Source organism: Arvicanthis niloticus, chromosome 24 (genome assembly GCF_011762505.2).
Source record: "Arvicanthis niloticus isolate mArvNil1 chromosome 24, mArvNil1.pat.X, whole genome shotgun sequence".
Lineage (NCBI taxonomy): Eukaryota > Metazoa > Chordata > Mammalia > Rodentia > Muridae > Arvicanthis > Arvicanthis niloticus.
The window spans coordinates 25,551,766-25,563,660 of record NC_133432.1 but is presented as its reverse complement, the minus strand read 5'-3'; the positions used below and the strand labels follow the sequence as shown (position 1 = coordinate 25,563,660).

Here is an 11,895-nt window from a genome sequence, read left to right as displayed (position 1 = left end):
AGCAGCACATGGAAAGTCTCAGCCAGGGCATGGCAGCCCTTTGGGGTCCTACAAAGCCCATGTCTAACCCAGTGGGGTCAAGTGCAGCTTCTGGAGTGGAGTCTCATTTTCTGGGATTGGGGACAAGGTAGTCTCAACATCTTCTGAAGCTTAACAGAGCACAATCCTGTTAGGGTCAACGTGTATGAAGAAGTTTTGGGGGAGGGATAAAAGGTTCAAGGTGAGACAGGTGAACCCAGTGATAGAGTCCCTCAAGTTTAGCAGCTCAAGTGACAATTCTCTATCACGAGAATTACCTTAAAAGGGCCCTGCCATTTGGGAGAGAGGGGTGAGGGCCAATGATCTGGAGGGGAGAGAAGGACTTGGTCTCCAATGTTGACAGGCAGTGGGCAGGGGAAAGTGTGTGGCTGAGATAGATGGTGGTCAGCAAAGTGCCATAGGAGAGAACGTAGGTGGCCAAGTAATGGGGTGAGTAGATGGTCTGGGAGGGGAGAGCATTTAGGTGAAAGACCAGGAGTTAGGACCAGACATCCATACATGAGTTCAAAGGGTGAGATGAGAAAGAGGCCACTTGAGGAGAGCTCATAGCCTGAAAAGAGCCAGGGGTAATAGTTTTACCCAATCGAGATGAAGTTCCTGTGATAGCTTGACAAGAGTGGTTTTTATTTTTTTATTTTATTTTATTTTATTTTTTTTGGTTTTTCGAGACAGGGTTTCTCTGTGTAGCCCGGGCTGTCCTGGAACTCACTCTGTAGACCAGGCTGGCCTCGAACTCAGAAATCCACCTGCCTCTGCCTCCCAAGTGCTGGGATTAAAGGCGTGCGCCACCACCGCCCGGCCAAGAGTGGTTTTTAAAGAACAGTTGTTTCTTTCTACCTTCCCTGAAGATTGAGGGTGGTAGGGAATGTGAAAATTCCAGGGGATGTCTAGGGCCTTAGATAGAATTTGAGAAATTTGGGAAGTAAATTCAGAACCGTTGTCTGACTGGAGAGAGGCTGAGATTCCAAATTGAGGGATGATCACAGACTGTCTGAGTTCTTTTGTTGGTAATGGATAATGCCTCCACCCACCCTGAGAAGGTGTCCACCAAGACCTTGAGGTACTTGGCATGTTTGATAGTGGGCATGTGGGTAAAGTCAAGTTGCCAATCAGTTCCGGGGAGGGAACCTCTAGCCTGATGGGTAGGAAGGGGGGTGCGGTGATGCCTATAGTTAGAGACTGACATCTGACAGATTTTGCAAGAGGCAGTGATAGGGTTTCAGACACTGAAGTCCTCAGGAGGAGGCTGAAGGTAGTCTGAACATAAGACAACACGTGGCTGTTAGGATGAAAGAGCTGCTGAAGACAGGGCAGAGTTTGATGAGTGACAGGGGATGACAGTGGGGATGTGGGTTGCAGTGTAAGAATGTCCGTCCTGGGGAGGGTGAGACGAGTCTAAGCCCCTAAGGGATATAGCTCTAGCTGCCTCGTTGGCTTAGTTGTTTCCCTTGGAGACAATAGAGTCGTTCGTCCAGTGGGATCTGAGTGGACAATCCCAATAGCTGTGGGGAGATTGGAAGTCTTTGGCATGGCCATAATTTGGTTTGTATTAGCTACTGATCCTCCTTTAGTCGTAAGTAACTTGTGCTCCTTCCAGGCAGGAGGATATGCAAAGCATATTTGGAATCTGTGTAGGTGTTGAGGACTTGTCCCCGTGCCAGTTGGAAGGCACAGGTAAGGACTGTTTGTTCAGCCTGTTGATTGGTGATGTGAGCAGGAAGGGCCTGTGCCTCCACCACCTCTGTGTCTAACACTATGGCATATCCAGCTCTTCTGGCCCATTTATGTAGAAAGGAGCTTCCATCTGCATACCAGGTATAGATGCCCTGAGGCAATGTGCCTTCCTGTATGTGTGAAGGTTCCTCTAAAGTTTCAGTGCAGGAGTGAGTTACAGGGTGGTTAGTATTTGGTCGAGGAAGAAGATTGGAAATATTAAGAGGCAGGCATGATTGGAAGGTGAATGGGGAGTCTTCTATTAGTGCTACCTGAAGAGAAAGAATCCTGGAGGGAGGTAGAGTCTGTAAGCTTTTGTAAATTAGGAGCTGTGACAGGTTATGAAAAGAGAAGACAGTTATAGGTGACCTAAAAGTTAGGGGTGGTTTTTTTGTTTGGTTGGTTTTTTTACTCTTGAATAAGGAGTTCAGTGGCTGCTAAGGTATAAATGCAGGGTTCTCATCCTTGAACAGTTGGATCTAGTTTTTTGTTTTTTGTTTTTTTTTTTTTTTTTTTAAGTAAGCTATAGGTGTAGAAGAGGGTCCCAGTTGGTGGCCTAGGACGCCAAGGGCAGATCCCTCTTTTTCAGTTGTGTAGAGGGAAAAAGGGATGAGTCTGGTCAGGGAAATATAAGCTGGAGCCTTAAGGAGAGCCTTTTGGAGCCTTTGAAAGGGTTTGGAACAGGTTTGAGAAGAGGTTTGTGTGGGGGGGCCTAATGCTGCTTCATCTAAGGGGAAAGAAAGGAGGGAAAAGGAAGAAACTTAGGAATGTAAAAAACTAGCTATTCCTAGGAATGATAAAATCTCTTCCTTTGTAGAAGGAACAGTTAGAAACTGAATCTTTATATCTAAGGAAATAACCTTGTGGGTTGGGGTAATTGTTAGTCCCAAATAGGTGACCTGAGGAGTAGACAGTTGGACTTTAGGAGGTGAAACCCTGTAGCCTTGACTGGAAGGGAAATTTAGAAGAGCAGCGGTGTCAGCTTGGCTAATTTTTAGAGAGGGTCTACAGAGAAGGATGTCATCTATGTAATACACAATCTTAGATCTAGGGAGAGACAGAGAAAGTCAGAAGCCAGGACCTGGCCAAATAGGTGTGGGCTGTCCCAGAATCCCTGAGGTAGAACAGTCCAGGTAAGTTGGGTAGAAACGTGGGTGTCAGAATCTGTCCAGGTAAAGGCAAATATGTTCTATGACTGGGCATCTAAAAGGATAGAGAAGAATGCATTCTTGAGATCTAGGACTGAGAAATGGTAAGTCCCTGAGGGGATAGTGGAAAGAAGTGTGTAAGGGTTGGTCACAATAGGATGGAGGGGAACCACTGCAGAATTAATGCATCTGAGGTCTTGAACCAGGAGGTAGGTTCCATTAGGTTTCTTAACTGCTAGTATAGGGGTGTTAAAGGGGGAAGAGTTGGGTAAAGGAGACTTTTCCTTAGGAGGTCAGAAATTATAGGTTTAAGTCCCCTGAGGCTCTGGAGAGAGAGGGGTTATTGAGCTTGGGTAGTATACCTAGTAGAATCCAGTAATTGAATGACAACAGGCGAATGATGTTTAGCAACAGGGGTTCTGGATGTCCCAGACTCAGGGGTCTGTCTATCTGAGAAGCTGGTAAAGGAAACAACATAGGGTTTCCTATGTTAGGGTTAGTAGGTTGACTGAGTAGAAAAAGGACCAGAGAAGCTGCTGGTGAGCTTGTGGCATTTAGAGGGGGGGGGAAATAAAGGAAATAGAGGCTCCCAACTTAGCTAGAAGACCTCTTCCCTATAAGGGGACAGGACATGTCGGCACTACCAAAAAGGAATGAATGAGAAGAACACCCCTAAAAATGCAACTAAGTGGTGGGGTCTGGTGAGGAAGGTAAGGTTGTCCTCCTACTCAGACAATAGGAAAACAAGAGGGGGAAGTGGGTCCCCAAAACTCTGTTAGGACCAAGTAAGTGGCCCCAGTGGCCAAGAGGAAGAAGATGGGCCACCCACATACCATGATGGCTCCCTGGGGCTCTCTGCTAGTGATGGCCGTGGTTGGGTCAAGGGCATTTAGACCTCTTCAGTAGCCAAGCCTAGGAGACCGACCACCTGGAGGGCTACCTGGGAATCATGTCCCTCTGTCCTGTGCAACATGAGGGCAATTGACAGCCCAGTGTTCCTCTTGATGACACCTAGGACATGGCCCCTTTGCCTTGCAGGGGTTAGGGCAAGTCCTCGCCCAGTGACCTTGTTGACCACATCTGTAGCAGGAGCCTAGTAGTCTCTGAGCCTTAGAAGACCAGGAGTCCGGGGCAGTGGCTGGGGCTGGTTACACAGCCTTTGCCAGCATATGGTATTTTTGTCTGCGGGCTTTCTCATCTCTCTCATGATACACTTTGAAGGCTAGCGCAAAAACGTCTGCCTGTGGAGTTAGGGGCCCCTTCTGTAATGGCCTAGGTTTAGCTTTTTCAGGGTCCAGATTAGTGTGTTGTAATGAAGCCTTTGTGAGTCGTTCTAAAAATTGATATGGGTTTTCCTGTTTGTCCTGGATGACCTCTTGGAGTTTTTCAAAATGTACTGGTTTTAAGGCTGCCCTATGAACACTGGCTAGGAGGCGGGTTAAAATACCACCTGCAGAATTACCGTTTCATTGAGGATCTTAGTCAGGAACTGCCTCAGATCCGATTAGATGTGTTCTGTCTGTCTGATGAATTTCATCTGCATGTGTTCTCACCTGTTATCAAACTCACCTGCGTTTGTCAGGAAGTAAATTATTAGTAAGGATCATATACATCGTGTATATCATGTACATCGTGAAAAGCCAAGCTATAGGATTGAGTAATGTACTGAAACTCTTTAATAAAGGCAGAGGAGTTAGAGGTGTAGGAACCCAGTCTGCTTTCTATTTGAGAAAGTTCACTTAGCAAGAAAGGAACATATACTCTGACAAGGCCATCTACCCCAGCAACTTCCCTTAAAGGAAGGACCAATGCTGGGTCAGATGTCCCTGGAGGAGAAGGACTCAGGGTTTTGGCTGTGGCCTTAGAGCGGGTGATGGGAGGGGGGAGGTAGGTGTCAATGCAGGGCAATTGGAGCCACCTACAGCTGGCACAGGAGGAGGGGAAGGGTCTGGAGAGGTTGAGCAAGGAGCCTCTCAGGTAGCCTGGTGAAAAGGAGAAACTGAAGCGGCCGTTTGGGTTTTCAGACGCATGGAAACAGGTCTGTGACAGAAAGGAGGTGGTTCATTAGCTGGATCGAGGGTTGTAGCGTCATCTGGTGGATGTTTCATGGCTAAGAGAAGTTGTGTTGGGGAATAAGAACACAGGGGTGAAGATAGGTAAATGCTTGTGCATCGGGAACCTCTTTCCATTTACCAGACCGCTGGCAGTATGTATGAAGATCCCGTAAGATCATTGGATCTAATGCACCATTACATGGCGATTTAATGAGCAGTTGTCTAATGGGTCCTGAATCCAGACAGGGTGCAGAGGTGTACTAGTTTTGATGCCCACAAGTTGGGCCTTAACTTTGGGGATTTGAGATTTTTCAGGAGACATCCCATTGGGGAGCCTGGAAGTACATTCAAAGACAACGAATCACCCATTGGGTGAAGGGGATGTTATTGAACTATTTGTATCAGTGTTTCAAGAAAAGTTCAGTAGTGAGTTACAAATGTACAGCCAGGCTAGATGTCCAGGTTGTCACATGAACATCTAGGGGCTATGGTGAATCCTGGACTCACCAGAAAGCGTTTCAACCTAGACCTATGGATTTCAAAACGTCTGCAAGAGCCCAAGGGGTTAAGAACTGCTTTCAAGAAGGGAGGTCACCCAAGGGTCAAAGTCCAATCTTATACGTCAGCTAAGAGGCTGATCATAAGGACTGTGGCTGTGAAACGCCAGCCCCTTAGCCCATATAGTCTGGCTAGGCCTTTTTTGGGTAATCAGGGTCCTTACCAATATGCCAGTGTTTATGTGAGAATTTTAGCAGCCTATAGCAGAAAACGTGAAACTGTATGGTTGGTGTGGGCCTGTCCAACTGAGTAACCCATGTGGTAGAAGCTAGCCTCACATGGTGGACCACGATGGCAGCAGCTCATGTGGTGGAGGTCTGTATGTCCCACAGCAGCAGCTCATGTGGTGGAGGTCTGTGAGTCCCGCAGCAGCAGGTGGCGGAGGTCCGCAGCTGTGGTGGCAGAAATCCACGTGGTGGCACATGGTGCAGCTAGGGCAGCAGTCCACATGGCAGCAGGCAGCGGTCATGATTGCCGCCTACCACAGGGTCCCCACAGCACTCCTGGGTTGTGAATCCTGGATTTCAGCACCAGTGTTGTGTTAGAATCATGGCTTGTGTCCAGACAGACCACACCAGGCCAGTACAGTTCCATGTGAGAGGTTTACTGTGGGGGGAGGGGGCAAAAGGTGGAGATGAAGACAAAATGGGAGAAGATAGAGAGAGGTCAGGAGGGTCGGCTTTTATTTGGATTGTGATGTAACCACTTGCAGGTAAAGGTGAGAGGTGAGCCAAGTGGACTCTGAGAATGTATGATGATTGCCATGGCCACAGATGTGCAGGTCCCTGACGCCCGCCTATGGGTGATGTTACCATCATTGCTGGATTCAGAGATCTGCAACCATAAAACTGGTTCCTGATACCAACACTTAGATGCACATTTTGAATTAGCTTTTTATCTGAACAGACCTCTATGATCTTGAAATTTTATATTTACATAAGAAACATTTTAAATCAGGTTTGAATTGTATACATAGCATATTGTAGAAATATAACTTTGAATTTTTGTCATCATATAAAAATCCATACCAACTTAAAATATGAGCCTTCCCATTGGTGCTGGTGCACCTGCATGGTGCTGCAGATTGATCGTGCACGGGAAGTGTTGCATACCCAGAGATCCCACCCTCATCGGCCCCACAGCTGCTGGATTGGGGAAGCTTTACCAGTGGGCACTGGTGTGTCCACATGGTGCCTTGCATCCCCTTAGGTAACACCTAGCAGCCGACTTAGAACTGGTCCAGATCAGGAGAATTGGACTGTTAATTAAAACATTTTTCTTAAGAGCAGAATGGAAAATAAACAGAAATAAAAGATTTTTAAAGTGTAGGGAAGAATGAGGTTAAGTATAAAAGATGTTTGAATCATTTGTGACAGTAAGAATCTGGAAATCAGAAATAAAATCTAGTTCCATTAAGAGAGACAGTACTTCTACTGTAGGCCAGCTCCATGACGGGGGAGGAGTGAACACAGGTCCACGTGGACAGAGTTGGAGAGAAGGGGAAGAATGGAGTTATCTGGACCAAGACGGGGCATGGGGGTGAGGATTGTGGAAACAAGCCAGAGGGGACTTCCTGACCTCTTTGGGTGTGTGGGCAGTGGCTCATGTCTGGCTACTTCCTGCTGAAAAGGGGTGGCATGGGATGAGGCAGTTGGTGGGTCTATGCTCAGCAGGAGGTTTGGGTAAGAAGTTGACCTGGGAAACCTCAAGAATCTGTTTCTGGAGGAGGAGATATATATATATGCAAATGAGAAAGGGGTCCTTTTATTGGGTGAGCAATTGAAAAGGTGGAGACTTTCACTAATGGGAGGGAGGAAGTACCCTAGTTTGGCCATCCTGGCCCCTCACTGGGGCTTTCTGGAGAACCTGAGGGTAGAAGATCCCAGTTGTTGGATAGACCACTTACTTGGTAGGTGCCCTCTTGAGGCTGGAGAACTTGTACCAGCACTGATGTCCAGGAGCTTGGCAGCTAAAGGAGTGGTGAGGATCACAGCATAGGGTCCTTTCCACCAGGGCGCTAGAGACTTAGGAGGTAACTATTTGAGGAGTATTCTGTCCCCTAGGGAGAGTGGGGCAAGCTTGGGAGCAGTTGGGTCTGCTGGTATAGGGGCAGCAGTTGTCAGCAATAGTTGTCAGCATGTGAACAGAGAAGGAATCATAGAAGGGAGAGGTATGGTAGGTGCTCAGCCAGTGGAGTGTGCACCTGGGTATGTTGGCTAAGGAGGAATGGCCTCCCATATAAGAGTTAGAAAGGACCTTTAGGAAGAGTCCAGGGTGCCTTGGAGGCAGATGAGGGAACTTGGAAGGAGGGAGGGCCAAGATAACTGAGCTGAAGAGAGTACTTGGTGAGCTGCTGTTTGACGAGTTCATTTGCTCTCTCAACCTTCCAGAGGATTGTGGGCAGTATGGGATGTGGAGTTTACAGATGTTGAGAGCTTCCAACACAAGAGCACAATGATCAGACTGTCTATGATAGAGCTCCCATCCATAAAGAGGGTGAAGTGAGGGTTTGTGGGAAATAGGCATAGACCAGGCCAGGGTGAGCATAGGGCCTCTACAGACCCTTGAGTAGAAGTGAGTGGGTATCAGAGGGGAGTGGGACAGGGAGGAAGGTTACAGGGTAGGGCAGGACTGGAGGTCAAGGTAATTTGGGGGTTTTCTAGAAAGAGTAGATGGAAGACTTGGTCCCATGAGGGATCAGGGAGAGAAAGAGGAATAGCTCAGAAAAACCTAGACGTGATAGGCAGGAACAGGGTGGTCTTGAGGGCCTCCTGAGTGAGTTCCACCGCCACTGCTAGGGCTCTCAAACGTGGCTGGCATCCATTATATGGTGATGTAACTAACCATCTGGGCTTTTCTATGTCGGCCCTAGCTCCCAATTGATGACACAGAGACTTGGTTTTTCACAATGCTTATGGCTTAGCTTAGACTTGCTCCCCAACTAGCTCTTAACTTACGTTGACCCATTTATACTATTCTACATCTGCCATGTGGCTAGTTACCTCTAGTTTTATACATCTGACTTCCTCAGGATGCAGATGGTGACTCTCCTGTGCCTATTTCCCAGAATTCCTATTTCTCTACTTCCTGCATTTTGCTAATAGCCCATCAGCTTTTCATTGACATGTGATTCTTTTACACAGTGCACAATAGATAATCCCTACATCTCTAATAGTAATAAAAGTCTAATAAAAGGCTGTTTGCTTGACATCAATAATCTATAAACAATAAGAACAATTATGAAAGCTATCAGGTAAGAGTTACATTCACAGTGTCTAATCTATATGCATTTGGCAGCCTTGGAGAAACTATTCTTTATCCTATCTTGGTGAATTCAAAGTTTTGTACCTAATTCACTTTCTATCGTAACTTGCATTTATCAACCTAAAAATATCCTTTTACACTTTGAGACATTTTCTTAAATCCTCAGCAACTCAAGAGTGGGAACAAGAACAGGAAAATGGGTGGGGGTGGGTGGTGGAGAATAGAGGCGAGGCCACAGATTCAGTCTCTGGAGACCAGCATTAGAGTATAGATCTAATTTTATTGTTTAGTACAATAAACTTATATACAGGGTTTTTGGTTTTTGTGGTTTTTTTTTTTTTTTATCTAATCAGGTTGCAGTTATGTAATCAAGGGCCAAGCAGGGCATTACACATGTTGTCCTGTCTAATCTAATCTGCTTGCCCATGACTATAGGGGAGGATGTCAGTAACCCTGGGGGGATTTCCATGAGGAGGAGGCAGCCATTACCCTGGCCTCTTGTCCTTTGTTAGTTCACCAATGCCAGGAGCCATCTTCGATCATGTACCATGTATGCAGATCAGGACTCCCCGAAGAGTTGCAGGAGCCTGTGGTGCTTTGCTCTCCATCCCACTTCTCCCCCACCAGGTTCACCCCACATCCCCCACACTTAGCTTAATTATGAGACTCTAACTTCCTCGTCTTTAGTGCCATCAGAGACCTGAGAAGAATAAACATTACCTGGGAAACAGGAAGTGCAGAGCAAGTAGCTTCCAAAAGTATACTTAGGACAAGTTGCTGGCTATTTGGACAGCCACCCAAGATTTCTCTGCAACGTGGGGGCATCATCTTTGGCCTGTTGGCCCAGAATATCTGACAGGCTTTTATGTGAAGCAGGAATATTGAAGGACGTGCCCACTTTTCCTTGGCAAAACTTGGCAGTCGGCTTCTTCCATGTTCTGCTTGTCCACAGCTTGGACAGCGTGCTGTCTGCAGTTGAAGCAAGGGCAGAGTTTTGCCTGTTGTCTAGATTTGCCACATTTGAAACAAATTCCATATGGAGGTTCTTCAGTGCTCATCATCTTCTTTGAAGTAGAATGGGGGAGCTGCCAGGAGCAGACATAGTACTGTCATGAAAGCCTTTTTTAAATAAAGCATCTTTAAATGCCATATCTGCATATCTCTGAGGTTTCTGAAGGCCACCTCTATCTGTAGTGTATCTGAATAGGCAAGCACTGCTCACTTCTACCTACTTACTATCTGTTCATAGTTCTGTAACTAACAGTATAATCTAACATGACCATAAGTTTGATTATCTACTAACTTGATTTCTTAATTGTCCTAAACAGTTTGCAATAGCAACTTTAAATGACTAGAGCTGATAATGCATTTTTAAATGAGCTGAATTGGCATAATACTTTAAAAAGAGTTGAAATGTGTGTGTGTGTGCATGTGTGTATATACATACTCACACACAAACAAGTATATATGTAGTATGTTGTAACAAAAACAATCTTAAATTCGTATCAGTATAGAAAGATCCATACCAAATGTAAAATATTCGGCTAGTTTGATGCTATTTAGTTTAAAAGTTGATTCAGTGTAATCTACCCAGTTTTCTTATCATTCCTATGCCCACTTTTTATCTTTTCATTCATTCTTCCCTCCTTTCCCCCAGTATTAAATAGACAAAAAAGGGGCGGGGTTAGAAGAAAGACACAGACAGAAATCCCTAAATCTAACCTCCTTTATTTTTGTATCCTCCTTGGCTGAGATCATTAACAACTTGCATCAAACCCCCTTAAAATGATGACAAACATTCATCACCGACCGAACAACCAGAAACTATCCACCCCAGTTTCTTGAGAGTAGGGCATCATTCTTTTAAAACTGCTTTGTGCTGTCTGGGAGTGATGTTCTATTTTAGAGGCCCATAGGAAACTGGGATATTATTGGTCAGTTCCTAAGCTATATCATTTCTTGTCCAGTCTCTGTGTGACAGAAAAGTGCAGGGTTTAACTGAAGTCCTGGCTAGAACAGCCGGATGCTAGATGATCTAGCAAGCCATAGAGAAGTTTGTCTAGATGCAGATTTTTGAGGAAACAGCAATTGAGGCAATCAGTGAAACTGAATTACCTAAGCTGCTTGCTTTGCTTTGTGTCTGGTCCTTTTGCTCTGCAAACATAAAATCTTTCAAAGGTAATAGACATTTCTCCATTAGTACATATATGGAATATGTGCTGTGCACAGTTCAGCTAAACCTGATTCTTTGCTCTTTATTCAAGCAGGAAAAGGCATCTAACTATAAATCTGTCCGGACTGTAGTGCCAAAGTGCAATATAAATCTCTATCCATGCCATATGGGAGGATGGCATGATAAGTCCTGAGGACTCTGTAGCCAACAAGATTTATTGGCTATGCTCAGCTGATGATCTGGTTGGAGACATTTTCATGTCTCAGCCAGTCTCCGAGCTGGTCCATGTGGAGGGATCAGTGTTTAGTTTCCTGTTTTGTTGTTCTTGATTTCCTCCTTCATGGGTGTGATCCAGACCTTTAGATCTTTAGCTGTCTCCCAAATTTTGATGGAATCCATAGTTCCTCTTTTGTTGAAACAAAGACAAAATCTCTTCCCCAGTGCAACATATTTCCTGCCTTCCATTCTAAGGTTAAAACATAATATATAGGCTGATCTAATGTAGCAGTTGTTTCTAAGATCCAGGTTTTTTTTTCAGCAGTTGTGCTATCTGTCTTAATGACTTTTTAAAATTTTAAATTTAATAGAGCTTTATTTAATCTATCTCTTGGAGATCCCATATCCCCCTTCTGTTTTATGAGCATATCTTTTTTAAAAGTTTTGTTTATTTATTTTATATATATGAGTACACTGTAGCTGTCTTCAGACAGACCAGAAGAGGGCATCGGATCCCATTAACAGATGGTTGTGAGCCACCACGTGGTTGCTGGGAATTGAACTCAAGACCTCAGGAAGAGCAGTCAGTGCTCTTAACCACTGAACCATCTCTCCAGCCCCATGAGCATATCTTTTAAAGTCCCGTTAGATCTTAAGATATGTCTGTAACATGTTCTATGCCATCATGTCTACAGTATTGCTGCATGTTATTAGATATATAAGCTGGAGC

At 45.3% G+C, this 11,895-nt stretch overlaps 1 protein-coding gene across 1 annotated transcript in view; it reads left to right on the top strand.

Moving 5' to 3' along the window:
* The window catches only part of Fkbp6 (FKBP prolyl isomerase family member 6 (inactive)), an 82,014-nt gene that overhangs the window by 51,302 nt on the left and 18,817 nt on the right, over positions 1-11,895 (top strand). The window lies entirely within an intron of this gene.